General features: G+C 47.7%; 1 protein-coding gene across 4 annotated transcripts in view; it reads right to left on the bottom strand.

The window, feature by feature from the left end:
* Positions 1-25,553, bottom strand: part of EXTL3 (exostosin like glycosyltransferase 3) — a 169,482-nt gene that overhangs the window by 95,399 nt on the left and 48,530 nt on the right. For all 4 annotated transcript variants that reach the window (XM_082217448.1, XM_082217446.1, XM_082217449.1 and 1 more), the window contains exon 2: positions 10,323-10,452. The gene's annotated coding sequence lies outside the window, so the exon portion shown is untranslated. The remainder of the gene's footprint in view (positions 1-10,322; positions 10,453-25,553) is intronic.

Below are 25,553 nucleotides of genomic sequence, written 5' to 3'. Positions count from 1 at the left end.
GGAAGGAAGGAAGGAAGGAAGGATCTGCAAAAAGAATAGCACTTTCTCTGGTGAAGCCCATTTGCGGTCAGCAGAAGTCCAGTAGGGAAGGCCAATGGTGGTCCACTGAACCCCAGGACCCTAAAAAAGTTTCAAAGGGGCCGACCAACAGTGACACTTGTTCCCCCAAACACTTACGCAGCCAAACTGCAAATTTCATGTCAAAGCTTCCCTGGAACGCATCTCTGCTTTGTCAGCGAACATTCGCATGTCAAGCTGTCTCCAGAGGTCTCCTCTTTGCCCCATCCTCACAGAGAGAGGCAAATCCCAAGGCAGGCTAATCGGGAGCAGCCAAAAAAGGGAGCTCGCCTGCAAAAGACAAATGGCAAGAGGGAAGCAGAACGCAACGCATTCAGGATGTTGATCTAAGCTGACACGGCTCGTCATTCCGGCTCATTAAACCTGGCAGCGTTTCTTCCCTGCTAAGGAGAAACGACTTCATCAAGGGAAAATTCCATCAACACCAACTCCAAAAGAAGGGAGAGGCCGCCCCCCCCCCCATGACAGGAGGTGGGGAGAAGGGGGAAAGGAAAGGAAAGAAAAAAGAGGAGAGAGACCCTTTGCTGAGCAACAGCCCAAGAACAATTATTCCTGGGAAGCGGCTGCTAGGGAGATAATTCAGAAGATGAAATACCCACAGCGCTGGTTCTCCGAGAGATGAGACCCAGCTGTTTGCAGGTTCACTGGAAGAGGTGTCAAGTGCTGAGCTGCCTTTTCCACAAAAGAGGGTAGGAGAAACCCACTTCTCTTAGGAAGCGTGGATTTCACAGCCACACATCAGCTCCAGAAAGGGTCTGGGTTTGCATCAGAGCTGATGCTTTCCTGTTTTCATCTGAACATAAGAAGAGAGCAAAAATCCTAAGTCCAGCATCCCACATTCCCCCAGTGGCCAACGAGCAGAACAGTAGTGCAACAGTGCGCTGCTCGCTCATGTTCTAAGCGCACAAGCACAGCAGCTGCAATCGCTCCTTCCCTTCCACCATCCTTCCCAGGGGAGACCCCAGACCTTCAACTGCGCAACCTCTGGTGGGCCGGCAATCCTCTCCTGCCTTTCCATTTACAAGAGCTCTCTGCATGGGAAGCCGGCCGTGCAGCCGTACGCAGTCGGTACGGGTCCCAAGCTAGCTCCTGTCATCCCTGCGAGTTGATGGGAGCAAGGGGGAAGAATCGCATTAAGAATACATGTCAGCGCTGCTATAGATATTAGTTTTGGGCTGACAGCAGGACGTGGATCACAACCGACTGGGGGCCGAGCTGCCGTGGGCCGCGACCGTTCCTGGCTCTGCCGCAGCGCATGCATGGCAGACAACATTTCTCGCCATTGGCGTCTCCGTGGCGCCGTGCCCACACTTCAGCATCGTTTTAGTCATTCCTGGCTTCCCGGCACAGTGCGTACACCTGGGTAGGCGAACAGCAGAGAGAATGGCATGTTTGGGAAGGAGGCTAACACTAGTCCTCGCCGCGAGATCACATTCATCCGGTGCTATACCAGCTGCACTGGCTCCCGGTGGAGTACAGGATCAGGTTTAAGGTGCTGATTTTAACCTTTAAAGCCCTATATGACCTACGGGACCACCTCTCCTGGTATGTCCCACGGAGGACCTTACGGTCTTCAAACAAAAACATCTTGGAGGTCCCGGGCCACAGGGAGGTTAGGCTGGCCTCAACCAGAGCCAGGGCTTTTTCAGCTGTGGCCCCGATCTGGTGGAACGCTCTGTCACAAGAGACTAGGCCCCTGCGGGACTTGACATCTTTCCGCAGGGCCTGAAAGACAGAGCTGTTCCACCAGGCCTTTGGAATAATGTGTGTCCTTCTACTGAACATCTAATCAACACAACACAGAGAGTGGTCAGGGTTCTTCTCTCAATGCAAGCCTAACCCTTGTATGTCCACAGGCCAACAGAACAGTCCAAGGACACAAAGCCATGTGTCACCTTACTTTTACACAAGGACTCAAGAGAAGAAGCAAGCAAAATAATAAATTAATAATAATAAATTTTTATTTATACCCCACCCTTCCCGGTTCAGAAAACCGGGCTAACAACAAATTTAAAACGCTTAATTGATGCAACAAAAAACAGCATAAAATACAGTATAAAACGTGAATAACAATAAATTCAGAATTCAAAAATCAGTTGAGGGGAAAAATCCATCCAATAAACATTAGATGATCACCAGGGCTAGCTGACTAAATTAGTCCTATTTGGGACTAAAATGAGCCCACATCCAAGCAACAGCACAAACGATCAGCCCAACTGGATATAATAATAATAATAATAATAATAATAATAATAATAATGACAATAATAATGATTATGGTGATGATAATGCTAATTTATTATTTATACCCCGCCCATGTGGCTGGGTTTCCCCAGCCACTCTGGGCGGCTCACAACAGAATATTAGAAACGCGATAAAACATCAAACATTAAAAACTTCCCTAAACAGGGCTGCCTTCAGGTGTCTTCTAAAAGTCAGGTAGTTGTTTATTTTCTTGACATCTGATGGGAGGGCATTCCACAGGGCAGGCACCACCACCGAGAAGGCCCTCTTCTGCCTGGCCCCCTGTCACCTCACTTCTTGCAGGGAGGGAACCACCAGAAGACCCTCGGAGGTAGACCCCGGTGTCCAGGGTGGAGACGCTCCTTCTGATATATTTATTTGGATAAACTGAGCTTGGGGTAGGGAGGAGAGTCTACTTTGCTCGTGGGAGTTCTGCTCGATTCTCAGATCTGATCCAGGGGAGTTTTGGCAGCAGGCCTGACACCCGGGACGAATGCCCCACAGAGGGCATTCCAAGCCGTACAGAACGAAGGCCCCTGGGATCTACAATAGGATATCCTGCGGAAGCGAGAGAGTGCATTATACGACACCCTGGGGGGGAATTACAGAGAGAAGAAGCCGTGCCGTTTCCCTTTCCTCACATTCATGCTGCCCAGGAGAATCTTTTGCTTCCACTGCATTGAAATCTGCCCCTTCCCGCTCCCCCGGTCATCTTACTTGGCCTGGATCCGATGTCAAAGCTCAACACTCTCCCACACCCCACAAATCCATGCATTAGAGAATCCATGGCTTTCCCATCAAACCCTCAGGCCAACAGTAAAAGACCCCAGCTACACATCCTCTGCTTTTCATGTTATTTCCCCCCCACAGATCCCACCGTGCAACGTCAGCATTCTGTACCACATCAACACACTATCCCCACTGAGATTGGCTATTCTTCTTTCCTCCTAGGTCAATCCCCAAATGTGCACTCTGAGAAAGCTCGTGTTGCTGTGCAGCGAAGAGCACTCCATTTTTATTTTTTAAAAGTATCTGAACAGGGCTGCTTTTTCAGGAAGGCAGTTCTTCTTTCTTTCTTTCTTTTTTGCAATTTTGAAAATAATTTTAATTTGATTTTACAAGCGCAAAATTATAATACAGTCATATCTCATGTTACGTTCTTTCAGGTTACATCCCACGGCAACCCGGAAGTACCGAGAAGAGTTACTTCCAGGTTTCGCCACTCACTCATGCACAGAAGCGCGAAATGCGCAGAAGCGGTAAATCGCAACCTCCGCGTGCGCAGACGCGCCGCTGCGGGTTGCACTCTTTTCATGTTGCAAACGGGTCTCCGGAACGGATCCTGTTCGCAACCACAGGTACCACTGTAATACCCCCCAAAATACCCACATTTAGAGATTTCTCTGAATCTCTAGACTTTCCCCCATTCCCTCCATGGGTCTCATTGTCATGATTTTCAACTGCACGTTGTTTCATAGTCCGTATTTTTGTGCAGTGGTACATCTGGTTGCGAACGGGATCTGTTCCAGAGGCCCGTTCGCAACATGAAAAGAACGGAACCCACAGTGAGGCGTCTGCGCATGTGTGGGTTGCGATTCGCCACTTCTGCACATGTGTTTGACATCATTTTGCGCTTCTGCGCATGCGCAAGCTGCGAAACCCAGAAGTAACCCTTTCCGGTACTTCCGGGTCACCACGGGACGTAACCTGAAAGAACGTAACATGAAGCGGACGTAACATGAGGTATGACTGTATCTGTCTATATTGTCCATAGTAATTGCTACAAGTGTTATTAAAATCCTGCTAATGTTTTCATCCACTTACGGAGGTCTCCTAATCAGTAAGGCAGTTCAGGTGTAGTTGCTACTTCCAGAATAGCCCTGCTTGTCTTCCAACTGGCCGTTACGTCTGGAGCCAAGGAAGAAGGTATGGAAAATGGGTGGTGGGTGGCCCTGCTATCCTCCAATCTAAATTGGCATTCCCATCAAAATGTAACAAGCAATGGCAAAAGGTTTCAGGGGGCAACCCACCACGCACCACTTGACCGTTATTCCTCCTGTTCAATCAAAAATTACTTCAGACAATGGAAAACTGCCGTGGGAAGTTGATGTTATTGTCCAAATTCACTGGGCCCTTCAGGGTGCAGTTTCCTATTCTGTCCCCATGGTCTCCGCGTTCTGTTCAAAGGTGTGGTAGGTGGGCTTTAATGAGCTCCAAAGCAGGCAGGAAAAAGGAAAGGAACAAAAGCAGAAGGAGTTTCGTAGGAATTCAGCCTACTGCAGACCCCAGGAAGCAGTCAGGCCAGCTCATAAGAACGCCAGTAACCTCTATTTATCACAGCAATTTCAAGCCCAATGAATATAAATGAGCCTCCATCTCTCCACGAGGAGGAGGAAAAAGTTATCACCAAAACAGCAGAGCAGAAAGGCGATTGGTCGAAACACCCTGCAAAATTCACCCAGTTTCACTGGTTGTGGCGAGAGAGGAAAAGCTACGCTGAGCAACAACACCTCACCGCCTTATCCCCGAATGTCATGCTCTCACACACTTTAGTACTTCTGAAAATTTCCTGGGCAGCCAATGTAATTGTCAGCCATGAGGACTTTTTGTTGTTTAGTTATTTAGTCGTGTCCTACTCTTCGTGACCCCCTGGACCCTAGCACGCCAGGCACTCCTGTCTTCCACTGCCTCCCGCAGTTTGGTCAGACTCATGTTTGTAGCTTCGAGAACACAAACAGCTCTACATACCTTAGTCCATGGGTAGGCAAACTAAGGCCTGGGGCCCGGATCGGGCCCTATTGCCTTCTAAATCCAGTCCACGGACGGTCTGGGAATCAGTGTGTTTTTACATGAGTAGAATATGTCCTTTATTTAAAATGCATCTCTGGGTTATTTGTGGGACATAGGAATTTGTTCATTTTTTCCTTCAAAATATAGTCCGGCCCCCCCACAAGGTCTATAGTGCAGAATGGATAGGAGAGTGAGGCTGAGCAGAAGATGATCAACATGTCTTTCGCATATCACTGTTCCTTTCCACGTTGACCCTTTTCTAAAATGTACACTGCAAAACTGGGTGTGAAATATTTTTAAAAACAGGTTCCCGAAAAGTCTATCTTGGATCATCACTGTTGCAGTGTCAACAAACAATAAAATAACTTAGAATCATAGAATCATAGAGTTGGAAGAGACCACAAGGGCCATCGAGTCCAACCCCCTGCCAAGCAGGAAACCATTGGTTCAAGTCCTACCTTCCAGAGCAGGAGAAAACAAGAATGTTCTCTCCCCCATGTTCTCTCCCCCATGTGACATCCCTTAAGATTTGAAGATGGCTTTCATATCTCCTCAGTCCAGGCTAAATATCCCCAGCTCCTTCAACCATTCCTCATAAGGCTTAGTTTCCAGACCACTGATCATCTTGTTCGCCCTCCTCTGCACACATTCCAGCTTGTCAACATCCTTCTTAAATTGTAGTGCCCATAATTGGACACAGTATTCCAGGTGTGGTCTGACCATGGCAGAATAGAGTGGTACTATTACTTCCCTTGATCTGGACACTTGACTTAGAATCATAGAATCCTAGAGTTGGAAGAGACCCCAAGGGCCATCGAGTCCAACCCCCTGCCAAGCAGGAAACACCATCAGAGCACTCCTGACATATGGTTGTCAAGCCTCTGCTTAAAGACCTCCAAAGTAGGAGACTCCACCACACTCCTTGGCAGCAAATTCCACTGTCAAACAGCTCTTACTGTCAGGAAGTTCTTCCTCATGTTTAGGTGGAATCTTCTTTCTTGTAGTTTGGATCCATTGCTCCGTGTCCGCTTCTCTGGAGCAGCAGAAAACAACCTTTCTCCCTCCTCTATGTGACATCCTTTGATATATTTGAACATGGCTATCATATCACCCCTTAACCTCCTCTTCTCCAGGCTAAACATGCCCAGCTCCCTTAGCCGTTCCTCATAAGGCATCGTTTCCAGGCCTTGGACCATTTTGGTTGCCCTCCTCTGGACACGTTCCAGTTTGTCAGTGTCCTTCTTGAACTGTGGTGCCCAGAACTTCTGTTGGCGCAGTCTAGAATAGCATCAGTCTTTTTTGCTGCTGCATCACACTGCTGACTCATGTTAAGCTTGTGGTCCACCAGGACCCCTAGATCATTTTCACACGTACTGCTAGTAAGCCAGGTGTTCCCCATCCTATATTTGTGCACCTGATTCTTCCTGCCTAAGTGCAGAACCTGACATTTCTCCCTATTGAAATCCATTTTGCTTGCTTGTGCCCAGTTCTCCAACTTGTTACAATCATTTTGAATTCTGATTCTGCCTTCTGTGGCATCTGCTACCCCTCCCAGCTTGGGGTCATCTGCAAATCGGATGAGCATCCCCTCAATTCCTTCCTTCAAGTCATTTATAAAGACGTTGAACAACAATGGGCCCAGGACAGAACCCTGGGGCACCCCACTTGTCACTTTTATCCAGGATGACGAGGAACCATTAATGAGTACTCTTTGGGTTCAAACAAAATATTAAAAAAAATAATCCTTCCAGTAGCACCTTGTTGTTGTTGTTTAGTCATTTAGTCGTGTCCGACTCTTTGTGACCCCCTGGACCAGAGCACACCAGGCACTCCTGTCTTCCACTGCCTCCCACAGTTGGGTCAAACTCATGTTAGTAGCTTTGAGAACACTGTCCAACCATCTCGTCCTCTGCCATCCCCTTCACCTTGCACCCTCCATCTTTCCCAACATCAGGGTCTTTTCCAGGGAGTCTTCTCTTCTCATGAGTGGCCAAAGTCTTGGAGCCTCAGCTTCAGGATCTGTCCTTCCAGTGAGCACTCAGGGCTGATTTCCTTCAGAATGGAGAGGTTTGATCTTCTTGCAGTCCATGGGACTCTCAAGAGTCTCCTTCAGCACTGTAATTCAAAAGCATCAATTCTTCGGCGATCAGCCTTCTTTATGGTCCAGCTCTCACTTCCATACATCACTACTGGGAAAACCATAGCTTTTACTATACGGGAGTAGCACTTTAGAGACCAACTAAGTTTGTTATTGGTATGAGCTTTCATGTGCATGCACAAAAGCTCATACCAATAACAAACTTAGTTGGTCTCTAAGGTGCTACTGGAAGGAATTTTTGTTTGTTTGTTTGTTTGTTTGTTTGTTTGTTTGTTTCAACCATGGCAGAGCAACACGGCTGCCTACCTGTAACTAGATCTTTGGGTTCGGTCAGTCAATCAGCTACAAATCCACCCAATAGTCACCTCGTTCAATGCACATTTTGCCAGCTTCCTCACGAGAATATCATGAGGGACTTTGTCCAGAGCCTTACTGAAATCAAGATACACTATGTCCACAGCATTCCACTAATCCACCAAGTTTGCAATTCCATTAAAAAAAAAGAAACCAACCCCTTTTCATAACAACACAGAGAAGGAAACCATTTCCTTTCCAAAAAGTCAACTACAAAACATCTGCAGATGATATTTAACTTGGTGGCACCAGCTCAGAAGCAGGCTAGAGAGCACCTCAGTGGCCTCCCCAGGGCACAAGTCTATGGAGGTACACGTGGGTCCAAAGGAAAGCAGAGCAATAAGTTTAAAGCCAACTTGGCTGCAGGAGTCGCCGGAAGGAGGCGTACAAGGAGCCGTCCAACCATCTTAGCCTCATGAAAAACAACAAAAATATATATGAACAAAACAGGCAAGTAGGAACTTAAACCTTAGCAGAGAAGAGCCCCATGTCACCCCTAAAGTTTTATAGGGTATCCTGGCACAGTTAAGTCCAAAAAATAATAGCATTAGCAGGAATCATTATGAAGTCTGCATCAAAACAATTACAAAGTCTGACTGCTGCTTCCCAAATCCTCCTGTCCCTGCGCTGGCTGCTTAAACTTTCATCTTTGCACATCTCTTCATCATTTTGGTACATTCCCAAACCGCTTCCCAAGTACCTTGAAGACCACCTCTTTCCCATCATCAACACTCACTTGCCTTCCCATTCTCTCTGATCAAGTTTCCTACAAATAAGAAGCCATGATATGAATGAGCAGCATGCACCTCCCCACAAGCCAAGCCAAGCTAACCAGGGCTTCCCACCTGTGCCAGAAACTCAGATACATAAGCTAGGTGCAAAATGGCACCTTAGACCTGGGTTGCGGTCACCGCAATGGAATGCCTGTTTGCCAGGGTCCCTTCCAACGCTACAATTTTATGATTCTATGATTTCAGCTACATTGCTTGGCTGTATCTCGCTACAACAACAACAACAACAACATATTATTATTATTATTATTATTATTATTATTATTATTATTTATACCCCGCCCATCTGGCTGGGTTTCCCCAGTCACTCTGGGTGGCTTCCAACAGAATATTAAAATACAATAGTCTATTAAACATTAAAAGCTTCCCTAAAGAGGGCTGCCTTCAGATGTCTTCTAAAAGTCTGGTAGTTGTTGTTCTCTTTGACATCTGGTGGGAGGGCGTTCCACAGGGCGGGCGCCACCACCGAGAAGGCCCTCTGCCTGGTTCCCTGTAACTTGGCTTCTCGCAGTGAGGGAACCGCCAGAAGGCCCTCGGAGGTGGACCTCAGCATCCGGGCAGAACAATGGGAGTGGAGATGCTCCTTCAGGTATACTGGGCCGAGGCCACTTAGGGCTTTCAAGGTCAGCACCAACACTTTGAATTGTGCTTGGAAATGTACTGGGAGCCAGTGTAGGTCTTTCAAGACTGGTGTTATGTGGTCTCAGCGGCCACTCCCAGTCACCAGTCTAGCTGCCACATTCTGGATTAGTTGTAGTTTCTGGGTCACCTTAAACAATTCACTTGTCCCACTAGGCAAGAAGCGAGAAACACACCCAGTGGAAATGGTATTAACTATGGAATTTCGCATGTCTTTTGCTGTGCACAAGCCATCTGGCTCGATGGAGATGTCAGTTTGCAACCTGGCACCCAGAAATCTCCACAAAGTACTGGACTCGCACCAGTAGCAAAACACCCCTGGCGCCTGGAGAATTTCAAACACTGCTTTCACCTGTCTGCCAACCGCAAAACTATGGGTATCGTCATGCAAACAAGGTGGGATATTAAGCTAATATATTAACCTTTCCAATCAGTTGTCCAAGAGGGTCTAAATAAAAAAAAAGAGAACATGCCCAGTCCAACCAAGTTGTTTCAACACTGGTGATCTTTGCTTCTTTCAGTACACTGGTATTAGTTCGCCTGTGGACTGGACATGTTGTTTGGATGCCTGATTATCGTCTTCCAAAGCTATTCCGAACTTAAAAATGGAAAGTGTAATGCTGTTGATCAACAAAAGAGGTTTAAAGACTGTCTCAAGGCAAATCTAAAAAAATGTAGTATAAACACTAACAGTTGGGAAACACTTGTCTGCGAGCGCTAGAGTTGGAGAACAGCCTTAACCAAAGGTGTCATGGGCTTTGAAGACATTTGAACTCAGGACACAAGGAAGAAACGTGCTAAGAGGAAGGCATGCTTGGCAAATCCACACCGTGATCAACTCCCACCCGGAAACCAATATCCCCACTGTGGAAGGACATGTGGATCCAGAATTGGCCTCCACAGTCACTTACGGACTCACTGTTAAAACCGTGTTTATGGAAGACAATCTTACTTGGCTTCGAGTGATTGCCAAAGAAGAAAACCAAAAAATATTATTAATGGTGATGTTTCAAAATATACCGTAGGTGGGCTCTTTCATGCAACAGTAGTTGCAGGAAAGGTAAACGGTGGGTCCACCTTTGGGTAACAGCGAATGCAAGCAAGTAGCAGTTACAAGACAAATGGAGGACTTTATACTATAGCAGGGTAGATTTGCTATTGATCAATAGAAAATCAAATTGTTTTGTTTTTGCAAATATGCATTTCATTATTTGTGTGAGACTTCTTCTTATGGGGATGTAGCGGACCAAAAAAGTCAATCTCATTTTTGCATAAAGACAGATGCTGCAAAGAAACCAGCTGACTTAAGACACAGAATTTCACCTTACCTCAATTTTGTGACCAGCCTGCAACCCAAAAAGAGCCTCCAATCCGTCCACCGGATGAAACACTGGAAAAACTTTTAATGTCCAGATTTCCCACCAGAAACAGGATTTTACGGATTATCAACAGGATCAGCTGCAAGAAGAGTTAAAAAAGGGGGGAGTTAATGAAGGAAAGCTAGAGAAAGTAGTATTGTCTGAAGTCAGTTGACAGGCACACGCATACATGTACAGATAAACACATGGCATCTAGAGTCAGTCAGCATTTGGGCTGCTTGAACAGTAATGGAAGAACATGGTGGAGATAATAATGGCCTGTGGAATAGAAAAACCCACACAGACCCTCCACCAAGTGCATTTCCCAATGACGAGGATGCTTAATACATGCTTAAGATGCAAATCCGCATGGGACGCGGGTGGTGCTGTGAGTTAAACCACAGAGCCTAGGGCTTGCCGATCAGAAGGTCGGCAGTTCGAATCCCCGCGATGGGATGAGCTCCCATTGGCTCAGTCCCTGCTCCTGCCAACCTAGCAGTTCGAAAGCACATCAAAGTGCAAGTAGATAAATAGGTAGCGCTCCAGCAGGAAGGTAAAGGGCGTTTCCATGCGCTGCTCTGGTTCGCCAGAAGCAGCTTAGTCATGCTGGCCACATGACCCAGAAGCTGTACGCCGGTTCCCTCGGCCTATAGAGTGAGATGAGCGCCACAACCCCAGAGTCATTTGTGACTGGACCTAATGGTCAAGGGTACCTTTACATTTAAGATGCAAAGCAACCACAAACTCTGAGCAAGAAAGCATTTAGGACAAAAATAAACCATTCTAATGATAACTAAGAGAACTGCATTGGCTCCCAGTACGTTTCCAAGCACAAAGTGTTGGTGCTAACCTTTAAAGCCCTAAATGGCCTTGGTCTTGTATACCTGAAGGAGCGTCTCCATCCCCATCGTTCAGCCCGGACACTGAGATCCAGCGCTGAGGGCCTTCTGGCGGTTCCCTCATTGCGAGAAGTGAGGTTACAGGGAACCAGGCAGAGGGCCTTCTTGGTAGTGGCACCTGCCCTGTGGAATGCCCTCCCTTCAGATGTGAAGGAAATAAGCAGCTATCTTATCTTTAAAAGACATCTTCCCTGTTCAGGGAAGTTTTTAATATTTAATGCTGTATTGTTTTTAACACTCGACTGGGAGCTGCCCAGAGTGGCTGGGGAGACTCAGCCAGATGGGTGGGGTATAAATAAAAATTATTATTATTATTATTATTAACTGTACTTTTAAAATATGTTTAGCCTGGAGAAGAGGGGATATGAGAGCCATCTTCAAAAATGTGAATGGCTACCCCATGGAGGATGGAGCAAGCTTGTTATGTGCTGCTTTGGAAGGTAGGACTCAAACCAACAAAGTCAAGTTACGAGAAAGGACACCCCCAACTCAACATCAGGAAGAACTTTCTGACGGCAAGAGCTGTCCGTCTGTGGAATGGACACCATCAGGAGACTGTGGACTCTCCTTCCTTGGAGAAGGTTGGCTAGCCATCTGTCACGTGGATGCTTTAGTTGAGATTCCTACATTGCAGGGAGTTGGACTCGATGACTCTCTGGGTCGCTTCCAACTCCACTTAACACCGGTCTTGAAAGACCTACACTGGCTCCCAGTATGTTTCCGAGCACAATTCAAAGTGTTGGTGCTGACCTGTAAAGCCCTAAACGGCCTCAGCCCAGTATACCTGAAGGAGCGTCTTCACCCCCATCGTTCAGCCCGGACACTGAGGTCCAACGCCGAGGGCCTTCTGGCGGTTCCCTCACTGTGAGAAGCAAAGCTACAGGGAACCAGGCAGAGGGCCTTCTCGGTGGTGGCACCCGCCCTGTGTAATGCCCTCCCACCAGATATCAAAGAGAACAGCTACCAGACTTTTAGAAAACATCTGAAGGCAGCCCTGTTTAGGGAAGCTTTTAATGTTTGATACATTACGGTATTTTGATATTTTGTTGGAAGCCGCCCAAAGTGGCCCAGAGTGGCTGGGGAAGCCCAGCCTGATGGGCGGGGTATAAATAATAAATTATTATTATTATTACAATTCTGTGATTCTAAATTGTAACCATCTCCCGTTTCAGGAAGGAAAGTGCCCAGTTTGGAATTATAAAAAAATGCTCTCTCTCACATGCGCTCCCTTCAGCTTCATGGAATGAAGAGTTTCCTTCCCATTAAATACATTTAAAAAATCTCCCACACATTGTGCAAGTATTCCCCCCCACCGATAAGCCTCTCCTGGATTTTCAGTATTTAACACAACAGCCAATCTAGCAGCTGTTGAAAGAATGAATACCTAATCTACATTCCTTTGGGGAAATCTCCTCCCTTCTGTATCTCCTAGCTCAAAATAACTCTGATAAGCAAACTATGCACACTGATGGCGCTGTGTGCCGCAGTGGGGAGAGCAGCTTTTTCGAACAGAGAAGCAGGTGAGAGGTTGTGGGTAGGGTCCCTCCATCCTATACCTACATTCCCCAGAAAACCGCCTCTTCCTGCTCCAGAGCCAGGCTAAGAAATAAGGGGGGGAGGGAAGTGGTAAGCAGTAGGGGAGAGGGGTGTTCAGCATCCCTGCCCATCTTATGAGAGCCAGTGTGGTGTAGTGGTTAAGAGCGGTAGTCACGTAATCTGGTGAACCGGGTTCGCTTCCCCGCTCTTCCACATGCAGCTGCTGGGTGACCCTGGGCTAGTCCCACTTCTCTGAAGTCTCTCAGCCTCACTCACTTCACAGTGTTTGTTGTGGGGGAGGAAGGGAAAGGAGAATGTTAGCTGCTTTGAGACTCCTTAAAGGTAAATGTAAAGGGACCCCTGATCGTTAGGTCCAGTCGTGGCCGACTCTGGGGTTGCGGCGCTCATCTCGCTTTACTGGTCGAGGGAGCTGGTGTACAGCTTCCGGGTCATGTGGCCAGCATGACTAAGCCGCTTCTGGCGAACCAGAGCAGCGCAAGGAAATGCCGTTTACCTTCCCGCTGGAGCGGTACCTATTTATCTACTTGCACTTTGACGTGCTTTCGAACTGCTAGGTGGGCAGGAGCAGGGACCGAGCAATGGGAGCTCACCCCGCTGCGGGGATTCAAACCGCCGACCTTCTGGTTGGCAAGCCCTAGGCTCTGTGGTTTAGACCACAGTGCCACCCGCATCCCTCCTTAGGGTAGTGATAAAGCAGGATATCAAATCCAAACTCTTCTTCGTCATCCACTGAAGTTACAGAACATCCCTCAGTGCTGCTTCACCCTCTTTTACTTATAGAGAACACTTTGTCTGTGTGTGTGTGTGTGTGCGCGCGCGCGTGCGCGCGCGTTCACACAAACACACACACAGAATCATAGAGTTGGGAGAGACCACAAGGGCCATCGAGTCCAACCCCCTGCCAAGCAGGAAACACCATCAGAGCACTCCTGACATATGGTTGTCAAGCCTCTGCTTAAAGACCTCCAAAGTAGGAGACTCCACCACACTCCTCGGCAGCAAATTCCACTGTCAAACAGCTCTTACTGTCAGGAAGTTCTTCCTAATGTTTAGGTGGAATCTTCTTTCTTGTAGTTTGGATCCATTGCTCCGTGTCCGCTTCTCTGGAGCAGCAGAAAACAACCGTTCTCCCTCCTCTATGTGACATCCTTTTATATATTTGAACATGGATATCATATCACCCCTTAACCTCCTCTTCTCCAGGCTAAACATGCCCAGCTCCCTTAACCGTTCCTCATAAGGCATCGTTTCCAGGCCTTTGACCATTTTGGTTGCCCTCCTCTGGACACGTTCCAGTTGGTCAGTGTCCTTCTTGAACTGTGGTGCCCAGAACTGGACACAGTACTCCAGGTGAGGTCTGACCAGAGCAGAATACAGTGGCACTATTACTTCCCTTGATCTAGATGCTATACTCCTATTGATGCAGCCCAGAATTGTATTGGCTTTTTTAGCTGCCGCGTCACACTGTTGGCTCATGTCAAGTTTGTGGTCAACCAAGACTCCTAGATCCTTTTCACATGTACTGCTCTCAAGCCAGGTGTCACCCATCTTGTATTTGCGCCTCTCATTTTTTTTGCCCAAGTGCAATACTTTACATTTACACACACAACTCCAGTTAGATTTTAAATATATAAACTTATTTATTGCCTCGTAATTTTTGCAAATGTTGAGAAGCAGCCTATATTACGAGACAAGTCATAATGTGTAACTCTGGAACTCCCCGCCTATTGGCATCAGGTCTTCACTGACCTCTTTTCGGCGCCTGCTAAAATCGTTCTTGTTCAGACAAGCCTACCCAGACATGTAGAATGCTGATGTATGCTTTAATTTGCTTTGAGTTTATTGCTGGCTTTAGCTTTCAAATATTTGAAAGGGTTGCTTCTACTGATAATTTTATAGTTTTATTCTCTTTGCAAACAGCTTTGAGAAATTATTATTAATTTTACAATCCATCAATTCAGTTTGTAAATTTTATGAAATAAATTCAAATAAATACTCTGCCTGAAGTCCAAATGAGATCTATAGAATGCCTGTAGAAGCCCATTAGCAACTTCAAGCAGTGCTAAATTTCCTTCTCCGATTTCAGAAACAACACATATCCATTTGTTCCTTTCTCTGGAAGCTCCTCTTAACACTAGAGACATATCTCTGATTTAATCACTGTTTCGCAACAGAAGCCAACGCCCAATCCCTTTTTATCCTATTTCAGCATTACTCCAGTAAGTGCATGGAAGCAGGCCATGCCTTTGATGGTGGACACATCAGTTTGGGGTCTTTAGATTAACGGTGGCAAAAAGTCTCCATATGTTTAGCCAGCCCACAAAGCTCCCCCAAGCCAGAAGAACTGATAGATATTAAACGATGAGTCAGAGAACAGGCAGGCAACAGGCTCTGACTGCAACAACAAAAACCCCAGCAAAATGCTAGGAATTTGGAGAGACAATATTTACAGCTGTATGTACTGTGTCAGAAAAGGGGGCTGGGGTATTTGATGTAGAAATCGTTGACCCGGCAAGCGGAGGAAAAGCGTTTTTGTCTTTTTCCCTAAGCAGATACACAATCCATCAAGCACCGCAAAGGCTCAACCGCAGAACAGAGGCAATACCCTGGCCTCAGAATTCACTCACCACGTCTAGAACTGTTTTGCCAAGCAACAAGAGCAGAGATCCATTTTTCAACACAGGGTTTTACAATTTATTTCTCGCTGCCTTTGCAACCAACTGGATTTGGACAAAGAGATAGTGCAGACTGCTTTCGAAGGATAAGCTCTGAGGGGCAGGGAGAGAGGAAGATTCGGAGATTCGGTTGGGATTGCAAAGTTCAGAGCTACGGAAGCCCAGCCATATCTAAAGCCCAGCCTTTCCCAACCTGGTGCCCTCAGCCTGTTTTGAACTTCAACTTCCATCAGCCCTAGCCAGCACAGCCGTGGATCAGAAGGTCGGCGGTTCGAATCCCCGCGACGGGGTGAGCTCCGGTTGCTCGGTCCCTGCTCCTGCCAACCTAGCAGTTTGAAAGCACGTCAAAGTGCAAGTAGATAAATAGGTACCACTCCAGTGGGAAGGTAAACGGCATTTCCGTGCGCTGCTCTGGTTCACCAGAAGTGGCTTAGTCATGCTGGCCACATGACCTGGAAGCTGTACGCCGGCTCCCTCGGCCAATAAAGCGAGATGAGCGCCACAACCCCAGAGTCGGCCACGACTGGACCTAATGGTTAGGGGTCCCTTTACCTTTACCTTAGATTCCCAAATTCTCCTACTTGCCTAAACCCTCCCTTGATAGCTAATCAACTGACCCCAGCACAGAGAGTTGTTGATGGGACTGCTAAGCAGAGCTTAGTTGCACAGCGAGTTTGAGCATGCCAGCCGGGGTTCTTGCTTTGTTTCAGCCCAGTTTCAGATGCCTGATCCGTTGCTAATCCCTAATATATATTTTTTTTGTTAAAGAGCCTCTTGACCCAATTGTTCCCTTCCATCCTTACAGCAGCCCTTGTAATCCTGAAACGATGGGAACTGCTTCACTTTCCAATAAGGAGCAAACGAAACCATCACTTTCCTGGGTGGCATTTACTCCTCTCCCGCCACCCTATTAATGAGATAAAATCCTTGATTCTTTTCTCAGGCTGCCGGCAACCTAGAATTAAGACTGCCCACATACCGTATTTTTCGCACCATAGGATGCACCAGACAATAGGACACACTTTGTTTTAGAGGGGGGAGAACAAGAAAAAAAATTCTCCCCCTCTCTGCCCAGCGCCCCTTCAGCGAAGCGGCCCCTCTTGTTTTCCCGCTCTAAAACAAGGTGAGGTTTAAGGTGCGTTCAGGCGGCTACCTTGGAAGCCTGGAGAGCGAGAGGGGTCGGTGTGCACTGACCCCTCTCGCTCTCCAGGCTTCAGGTTCCTTTCGACCTGCTCTTTGGGGCTGGCGGGGGAAGCCCACCACCAGCCCCAAAGAGCAGGTCAGGGAGCAGAGGAAAGGGGCAGCGGAGAGGCTCCTGCCATAGCCAGGCGTCACCTCCCCACCTGGGAGAGTGCGCGTGAGGCTAAAGCAGCCCCCCGCGACCCTCTCCCGGGGGAGAGGGGCTGTAGAGGCTCCTGCCATCACCTCCCCAGCCGGGAGAGGGTTGCGGGGGGCTGCTTTAGCCTCTCGCGCACTCTCCCAGGTGGGGAGGTGACGCGGGGCTGTAGAGGCTCCTGCCATAGCCCCGCGTCACCTCCCCAGCTGGGAGAGCGCACGCGGGGCTATGGCGTCTTCGCTCCATAGGACGCACACACATTTCCCCTTCATTTTTGAAGGGGAAAAAGTGCGTCCTATAGAGTGAAAAATACGGTATTCTGCACAATCGAAATCTGAACAGGCTTTATTTCACCTAGCAAGATGTCCTCCATTGGCTTAGTTCAGCGTCCTTTACCGAGAAATCAAAACTGCATGTTTTATTACTTCATAAGGGCTAGAAGCCTAATTTAAGGAACAGCTGCACCAATCTTCATACTGAGACCAATGTACTATACAGGAGCTGAATATGTTTACCCTGGAAAAGAGGAGACTGACAGTAGGTGTGGTAAAGGTAAAGGGACCCCTGCCTGTTAGGTCCGGACACAGACGACTCTGGGGTTGCGGCGCTCATCTCACTTTATTGGCCGAGGGAGCCGGCGTACAGCTTCCGGGTCAAGTAGCCAGCATGACTAAGCTGCTCCTGGCGAACCAGAGCAGCACACAGAAATGTAGGAGCAGTACTTATTTATCTACTTGCACTTTGACCTGCTTTCGAACTGCTAGGTGGGCAGGAGCTGGGACCAAGCAATGGGAGCTTACCCCATCGCGGGGATTCGAACCACCGACCTTCTGATGGGCAAGCCCTAGGCTCAGTGGTTTAGACCACAGCGCCACCCGCGTCCCATGTAGATGTGATAGCCATCTTCAAATATCTAAAGGAAGATGGAGTGAGCTTCTTTTCTCCTGCTCTGGAAGGTAGGACTCGAACCAACAGCTGACTAAACATCAGGGAAAACGTTCTGACAGTGTATCTGAAGAAGTGTCCATGCACACGAAAGCTCATAGAGCCAGTGTGGTGTAGTGGTTAAGAGCGGTGGACTCGTAATCTGGGGAACCGGGTTCGCTTCCCTGCTCCTCCACATGCAGCTGCTGGGTGACCTTGGGCCAGTCACACTTCTCTGAAGTCTCTCAGCCCCACTCACCTCACAGAGAGTTTGTTGTGGGGGAGGAAGGGAAAGGAGAATGTTAGCCGCTCTGAGACTCCTTAAAGGGAGTGAAAGGCAGGATATCAAATCCAAACTCTTCTCTTCTTCTTCATACCAATAACAAACTTAGTTGGTCTCTAAGGTGCTACTGGAAGGGATTTTTTTTATTTTGTTTCAACGTTCTGAGAGTAAGAGCTCTTCAACCGTGGAAAGGTTTTTCGCTGGAGGTTTTTAAGCAGAGGTTGGAGGACCACCTGTCATGGATGCTGTAGTTGAGATTGCAGGGGGTTGGAATGGATGACCTTCGGGGTCCCTTTCAACTCTTCAGGTCTATGATTCTATGGTACAGTGGTCAGAGTGACAGACCAAGGCTGGGAAGCTTGTTCCACGCAGCCATGAAGTTCACATGGACCATTTACACACTTTCAGCCTAGCTGGTTGTTGGTTGCAAACCAATGCCTGTCTGCAGAATTATCCCACAGCTGCCCTTTCCAACATGCCAGCCCTGGAGAGTAGTCGCTGTCGCACTTTATTCCCCCTTCTCCATATAATACCGCAATAGCCGCCTTCTTCAATGAGCAGGAACCTTCTCCAATCCATCACTTTGGCATTTTTTATTTATAAAATCATTTATGCCACACCCTAAAAAAATTAAAAAGGTCCTCTAGGCAACTCACAACCATAAAAACACAAATGCAATAAAAACAGGGAGATTCAAAACAGAGCCATTAAAACACAATCAAGCAGAAAAGAGGAATTCAAAACAAACTCAAAAGCCCAGCAGAATAAAAAGAGGTTTACAGCATCGCATCCCTGCAAGGACCATAGAATCATTGAATCATAGAGTTGGAAGAGACCACAAGGGCCATCGAGTCCAACCCCCTGCCAAGCAGGAAACACCATCAGAGCACTCCTGACATATGGTTGTCAAGCCTCTGCTTAAAGACCTCCAAAGGAGGAGACTCCACCACACTCCTTGGCAGCAAATTCCACTGTCAAACAGCTCTTACTGTCAGGAAGTTCTTCCTAATGTTTAGGTGGAATCTTCTTTCTTGTAGTTTGGATCCATTGCTCCGTGTCCGCTTCTCTGGAGCAGCAGAAAACAACCTTTCTCCCTCCTCTATGTGACATCCTTTTATATATTTGAACATGGCTATCATATCACCCCTTAACCTCCACTAGAAGGGTTTTCTCCTTTCCACCTTTGGTGCAGCTTCCCTCTTGCACAAGACCTGAATATAGTCGTATCTTGGATCCCGAATGCCTTGCGACTCAAACATTTTGGCTCCCAAACACTCCCGGAAGTGAGTATTCTGGTTTGCGAACGTTCTTTGTAACCCAAACGTCCAACGTGGCTTCCGATTGGGTGCAGGAAGCTCCTGCAGCCAATCAGAAGCTGCGCCTAGGTTTTCAAATGTTTTCGGAAGTCGACTGGACTTCCGGAACAGGGTCCGTTCAGGCGCCAAGGTAAAACAGTATCTCACACAAGGGTCATTCATCAAGCCTGATGCCAACCTGTACCAATGCAACTCCTCTAATACAGTGGCACCTCGGGTTACATATGCTTCAGGTTACATACACCTCAGGTTACAGACTCCGCTAACCCAGGAATAGTACCTCGGGTTAAGAACTTTGCTTCAGGATGAGAACAGAAATCGTGCAGCGGCAGCAGGAGGCACCATTAGCTAAAGTGGTGCTTCAGGTTAAGAACAGTTTCAGGTTAAGAACTGACCTCCGGAACGAATTAAGTACTTAACCCGAGGTACCGCTGTAATAAAAAGAATAAAAATTTATTATTTATATCCCGCCCATCTGGCTGGGTTTCCCCAGCCACTCTGGGCAGCTCCCAACAGAATATTAAAAACACCAGAAAACACCAAACATTAAGAACTTCCCTAAACAGGGCTGCCTTCAGGTGTCTTTTAAAAGTAAGATAGTTGCTTATTTCCTTGACATTTGATGGGAGGGCGTTTCACAGTGTGGGTGCCACCACCGAGAAGGCCCTCTGCCTGGCTCCCTGTAACCTTGCTTCTCGCAAGGAGGGAACTGCCAGAAGGCCCTCGGAGCTGGACCTCAGCGTCTGGCTGAATGAATGGGGGTGGAGATGCTCCTTCAGGTATTCTGGGCCAAGGCCATTAGGCTTCTACTCGTGAGAAGTGGGGTAAAAATGGCCAGGGCAAGGGAAGATTTTTCTCAGAGCTCCTTTTGAGGGTCACCCTGTGTATCGCCTATATAAGGAGTCCCGCTTATTCCACATGCCATAATGGGAATACTCATTTCCCTTAAGGGAGTTTTCCAACACCAAGGACTCTTCTCCCCTTTCCCAGCTTTCGCTCTTCCTTTTAAGCTTAAACCTTCCTTGGGAAAACTTGAGGCTGCGCAGCAAGAATCCATCCCCTGCCAACACTTCTCAGGGCACTCAAGGGTCAGATTTTGTCCTTTTTTACAAACACACACAAGCATCTAAGAACAAGGACAAGAAATAATTGGAAAGGAACATGGGAAGCAGTTCAGTTCCACGTTTCTGGGGCTCCTGAGTTTCCCGTTGTTTGGGCTTTGCTAGTGCAAGCAAATCGTTTCGGCATCAACACCGCCTACGAAACATATCCAGACAACATCCCCAGTTGCTTGTCGGTTACCTTCATGCAACACGTTTGTGTGGACTTCCTGAAAGCACCCAGTTGGCCACGGACGGTGGAGAAACAAGTTGCTGGATGATACGGCCATGCCCTTGTTTCTCAACTCAAAAGAAATCCATTACACAGCCCAGAAAGTGAGATTTAGAATTCCATCCTGTGGCTGTGAACATGTACTTTGCGTGAGAAACAACATCACTGACAGAATACATCATCGTTTTTAAAGGGGTGTTCAGCTTTTCTTGCACACTGATAAACCAATTGCAGTTGCTTCCAAGATCTGGGACACCAGGCAAGTAACACACACACACACACACACAGAGGAAATCAATATGTTGGCATTTTTACACAGTGCTCACAGTGTCCCTGGAACCTCAAAAATAGAGCTGTTTTCTTTTTAATTAAAAAAAGCCCTTCCACTCAGGCTCTGTGTTCTTTACAGACATTTCTGAAGATGTTAAAAGCGTGCAGTTCTGTGTCGGAGGCAGATGCATCATCCTCCCAATTTAGGCTTATTAAGCAAGCCCCAGCTGTTGAATAGCTGGCAGCCAGTTTCTGTCCCATTTTCAAAACCATGACTCAAGATGTGCTGATTTACACAGCGCCGAGGTGAACAGGGGAAGAGAATGGCTAAGGAAGAGGCAGACCCAAATATGTAGCTACATTCCTTATAGACGGGAGGACTCTTGTCTTCGCAATCGAACAAATGTACTGAGAAAGCGCAGAGATGGCTAAGTGCAGAATTCAATACCTTGAGGATCTCAGCTTTTTAAATAGCAGGTTTCTCATCCCTAAGGATAAAACGACAGACCTGAAGGTATGCAGGCAATGGCCTGGTTTGCACATAGCACACAGCAATGGATTTATAGAATTGCAGAGTTGGAAGGAGCTGGACCATAAAGAAGGCTGATCACCGAAGAATGGATGCTTTTGAATTCTGGTGCTGGAGGAGACTCTGGAGAGTCCCATGGAGAGAAGGCCCTCTGCCTGGTTCCCTGTAACTTGGCTTCTCGCAGTGAGGGAACCGCCAGAAGGCCCTCGGCGCTGGACCTCAGTGTCCGGGCAGAATGATGGGGGTGGAGACGCTCCTTCAGGTATACAGGGCCGAGGCCATTTAGGGCTTTAAAGGTCAGCACCAACACTTTGAATTGTGCTCGGAAACGTACTGGGAGCCTATGTAGGTCTTTCAGGACCGGTGTTATATGGTCTCAGCAGCCGCTCCCAGTCACCAGTCTAGCTGCCGCATTCTGGATTAGTTGTAGTTTCTGGGTCACCTTCAAAGGTTGCCCCATGTAGAGCGCATTGCAGTAGTCCAAGCGGGAAATAACCAAGCATTCCCAGCAACCAGCATTCAGAGGCAAAACACCCAATAGCAAGTGCTAGCATTCAAAGACTATCGGCCTGTCATCAGCTAGAAATCCCACCCCACACCTTTCCCCCGTACATGAATTAGCTCACAATTTTCCCATGCTGAAATTCCATCCACTTTCACCCCCGCCTGCAACTCTGGGGCTCATCACACTCCTCCTGGAATTTCTTTATGACCCCCCTAGGGAGCTAACCATCTCTGGCAAATTGACATTCGCTTGCCCCTGCCAGGCTATGAATATACTACAAGCTGACACCAACAGAGCCCCTGCAGTAGACAGACATGGTTAGTTAGCAGCCTCTCGCATCAGCAAGTTTTCAGCCAGCCCGGGGCTTTACCTCTGCACACAGGCTTCTCTTAATAAGTCCCCACTGGTTTGCCCTTACATAGCATCCTTCACCCTGAAGGACACAAAGTTGTTTTCACTGTCTGGGATGCAGGATAGCACCAGCAGCTCTGCACACCTACCACCTACAGGTGCTACCTAGGAGAGTAAGCAGTGGTTCTCAACCTTTTTTCCTCTGGGCCACACTTCCAGAATAGAAATTTGCAAATGCCACACTGAATTTAGTTATTCATTTAAAAAAAAAGACACTGGAAAACAACAAGAAGAAAACAGTGCTTGATTTATGGCATGTCCAACAGGTCAATTGCGATCTACTGGTTGATTGGGGGGCTTCCCTGGTCGATCCTGATCGATCACATGACGCTGAGCGATCTCCCCACCCCTCAAAAAAAAGCTCTGCAACTCAGGCCTGATTTATAACACAGAATACACCTGCTTTATAATATGACCATGAGACATCCAGAAAGTATAAAATATTGCAGCTACATAAGAACACGAAGCATTTCCAAAACCTAATACTGTCCCTGAATCTTCCTGCCATGTTTGGCATCCTCTCCTGACACAGAACTGGGCTGGTGGACTCTGGGACTCTGAGAGACCAGGGTTCGAATCCCCACTCAGCCATGAAGCTAGTTGGGTGACCCTGGGGGAGTGGTCGCCTCTCGGACTAACCCACCTCACAGGGTTGTTGTGAAGATTAGATGAGGGCGGGAGTCTTCTTTGCTCATGAGGTGGCCAAAGTCTTGGAGCCTCAGCTTCAGGATCTGTCCTTCCAGTGAGCACTCAGGGCTGGTATCCTTCAGAATGGAGAGGTTTGATAGAATGGATAGGTTTGATATTTCTATCAGTTGCCAACCAGATGCCTGCGGGAAGGGACCCACAAACAGGATTTGAACACAAGAGCAACTCTCTCTCCTCCTGTGGTTTCCAGCAACCAGTACTTGGAAACATTAATGCCTCAAACTGTGGAGACAGAGAATAGCCATCAAGGAATAATCACAGGCACACAGAAGAGTAAAATTGGGCAAAGCTAAGCAAGCCAAAGAAGATCTACACCGAATTATTCTGGCTACCATGTTTATTGTGCATGGAATATGCGCAGCATAGGGCCAGGTAAAGGTAAAGGTACCCCTGCCCATACGGGCCAGTCGTGTCCGACTCTAGGGTTGTGCGCCCATCTCACTTAAGAGGCCGGAGGCCAGCGCTGTCCGGAGACACTTCCGGGTCACGTGGCCAGCGTGACGAAGCTGCTCTGGCGAGCCAGCACAAGCGCAGCACACGGAAACGCTGTTTACCTTCCCGCTAGAAAGCGGTACCTATTTATCTACTTGCACTTAATTAAGAGTGCTTTCGAACTGCTAGGTGGGCAGGAGCTGGGACCGAAAGACGGGAGCTCACCCCGCCGCGGGGATTCGAACCGCCAACCATACGATCAGCAAGTCCTAGGCACTGAGGTTTTACCCACAGTGCCACCCGCGTCCCTTTAAATCCAGCCCTGCAGGAAAAGGCAGCTTTTTAGCCAAATACCATCAGAGGCAGTGATAAAGACTGGTGCTTGCCTTACCTGAAGACTGTAAATCTTTACATGTCAAAAGCAGTGTTGCTCGTAAAGCATGGTATTAAATATTTCCCAGCCCACAGCGCTGCAGGGCTAAGTGCTCGTCTCTGGGCTCTGCAGGGGAAGCAGAAAACTGGCTGGTTGCCCTCAGCTGGAATCATGCCTCAACAATACAAGAGCACAATACAAAAGTTCACTTTACTGCTTCAGCAAAAGCCAGTTGCAAGAAAAGGAATACTTTCTCAGGGATGAAATTAAAGTGAAATGAACTATTTTCATGTTTGTCAATAAGGAGAGTGACTGGCTTTTTACGCAAAACGGCAGGGCCAATTGCAAAGGATCTCACAAGGAGCCGTGAACTCGCTTGGCCTCCTCTTTCACTGTCCAGGTTTGCTCCCTCCAGGCAGCCAATCTAAATGCAAATTGTAAAGAGGCAAGAGCTGCAATGTTTTGGAAGAAGAAGAGCAGGAGAGAGAGAAAAAATAATTGCAAAGCAGCAAAGGAAGTACTTGAAGACATAATCCTGCATAGGTCAAGAGAGCCGGACTGGGCTGGATTAATCATTATGTTAACGGCAACAGTGTCCGAACTGTGCTGTGGCCCAATTATCCAGGAATCAAGTCAGCGCATTGAAAAAGTGCATCTGCTTGCGCTACCAAGCTTGGTCTCCTTGAAAGTTCCTTGCAAACTGGAACCTAGTTCTACACAACCTACTAGCGCTGGGCGATATATTGATATATTGTCCAAAACGGGGATGCGGCTGGCACTGTGGTCTAAAGCGCTGAGCCTCTTGGGCTGGCCGATCAGAAGATCGGCGGTTCAAATCCCCACGATGGAGTGAGCTCCTGTTGCTCTGTCCCAGCTCCTGCCAACCTAGTAGTTTGGAAGCACACCAGTGCAAGTAGATAAATAGGTACCATTGTGGCAGGAAGGGAAACAGCATTTCTGTGTGCTCTTGCTTCTGTCATGGTGTCCCATTGCGCCAAAAGCAGTGTAGTCATGCTGGCCACATGAACTGGAAAGCTGTCTGTGGATCAACACCAGCTCCCTCGGCCTGAAAGCAAGATCAGCGCTGCAATCCCATAGTCGCCTTTGACTGGGCTTAACCATCCAGGGGCCCCTTTTTTACCTTATATTGTCCAAAACTGGTTTGAAGTCCCTATCATGATATCAGTTTTATAATTTTTGACCTGGCAATATATCACGAATCGTGGTGTGTGTGTGTGTGTGTGTGTGTTATGCAAAAATCACAAAGTGGGAAAAACTGTGAAGCTAGCCAATGCTTCTCTCGATTCCTGCAGCCCCTGTTAACTCTGCTGGCTCAGCTCTCCACTGCCTCATGCAGGGGGGCAGCGAATCCCAAGAGCAGCAGCCGGGGAAAATAACGATGTGGGGAAAACCAAGAAGACCATCCTCATCTCAGACATTGCAATATATTGGCAAATCGCAATGTTTAGCTGGTGATATACCACGATGATGAAAACCAGATATCGCCCAGCCCTTCAACCTACAAAATATTTTCTAGGCACTCCTACCTTGCACCAGACTGTCCTTCTCCTGGGCTTCCAAACTCCTCCCAGAGATTTCTGCACATGTACAGAGACAACCAAATTCTAACAGCCATTTTCAGGCTTTGCAG

The sequence above is a fragment of the Podarcis vaucheri genome (assembly GCF_965113315.1).
Source record: "Podarcis vaucheri genome assembly, chromosome: 3".
Lineage (NCBI taxonomy): Eukaryota > Metazoa > Chordata > Lepidosauria > Squamata > Lacertidae > Podarcis > Podarcis vaucheri.
This window is presented reverse-complemented; position numbering and strand designations above follow the sequence as displayed.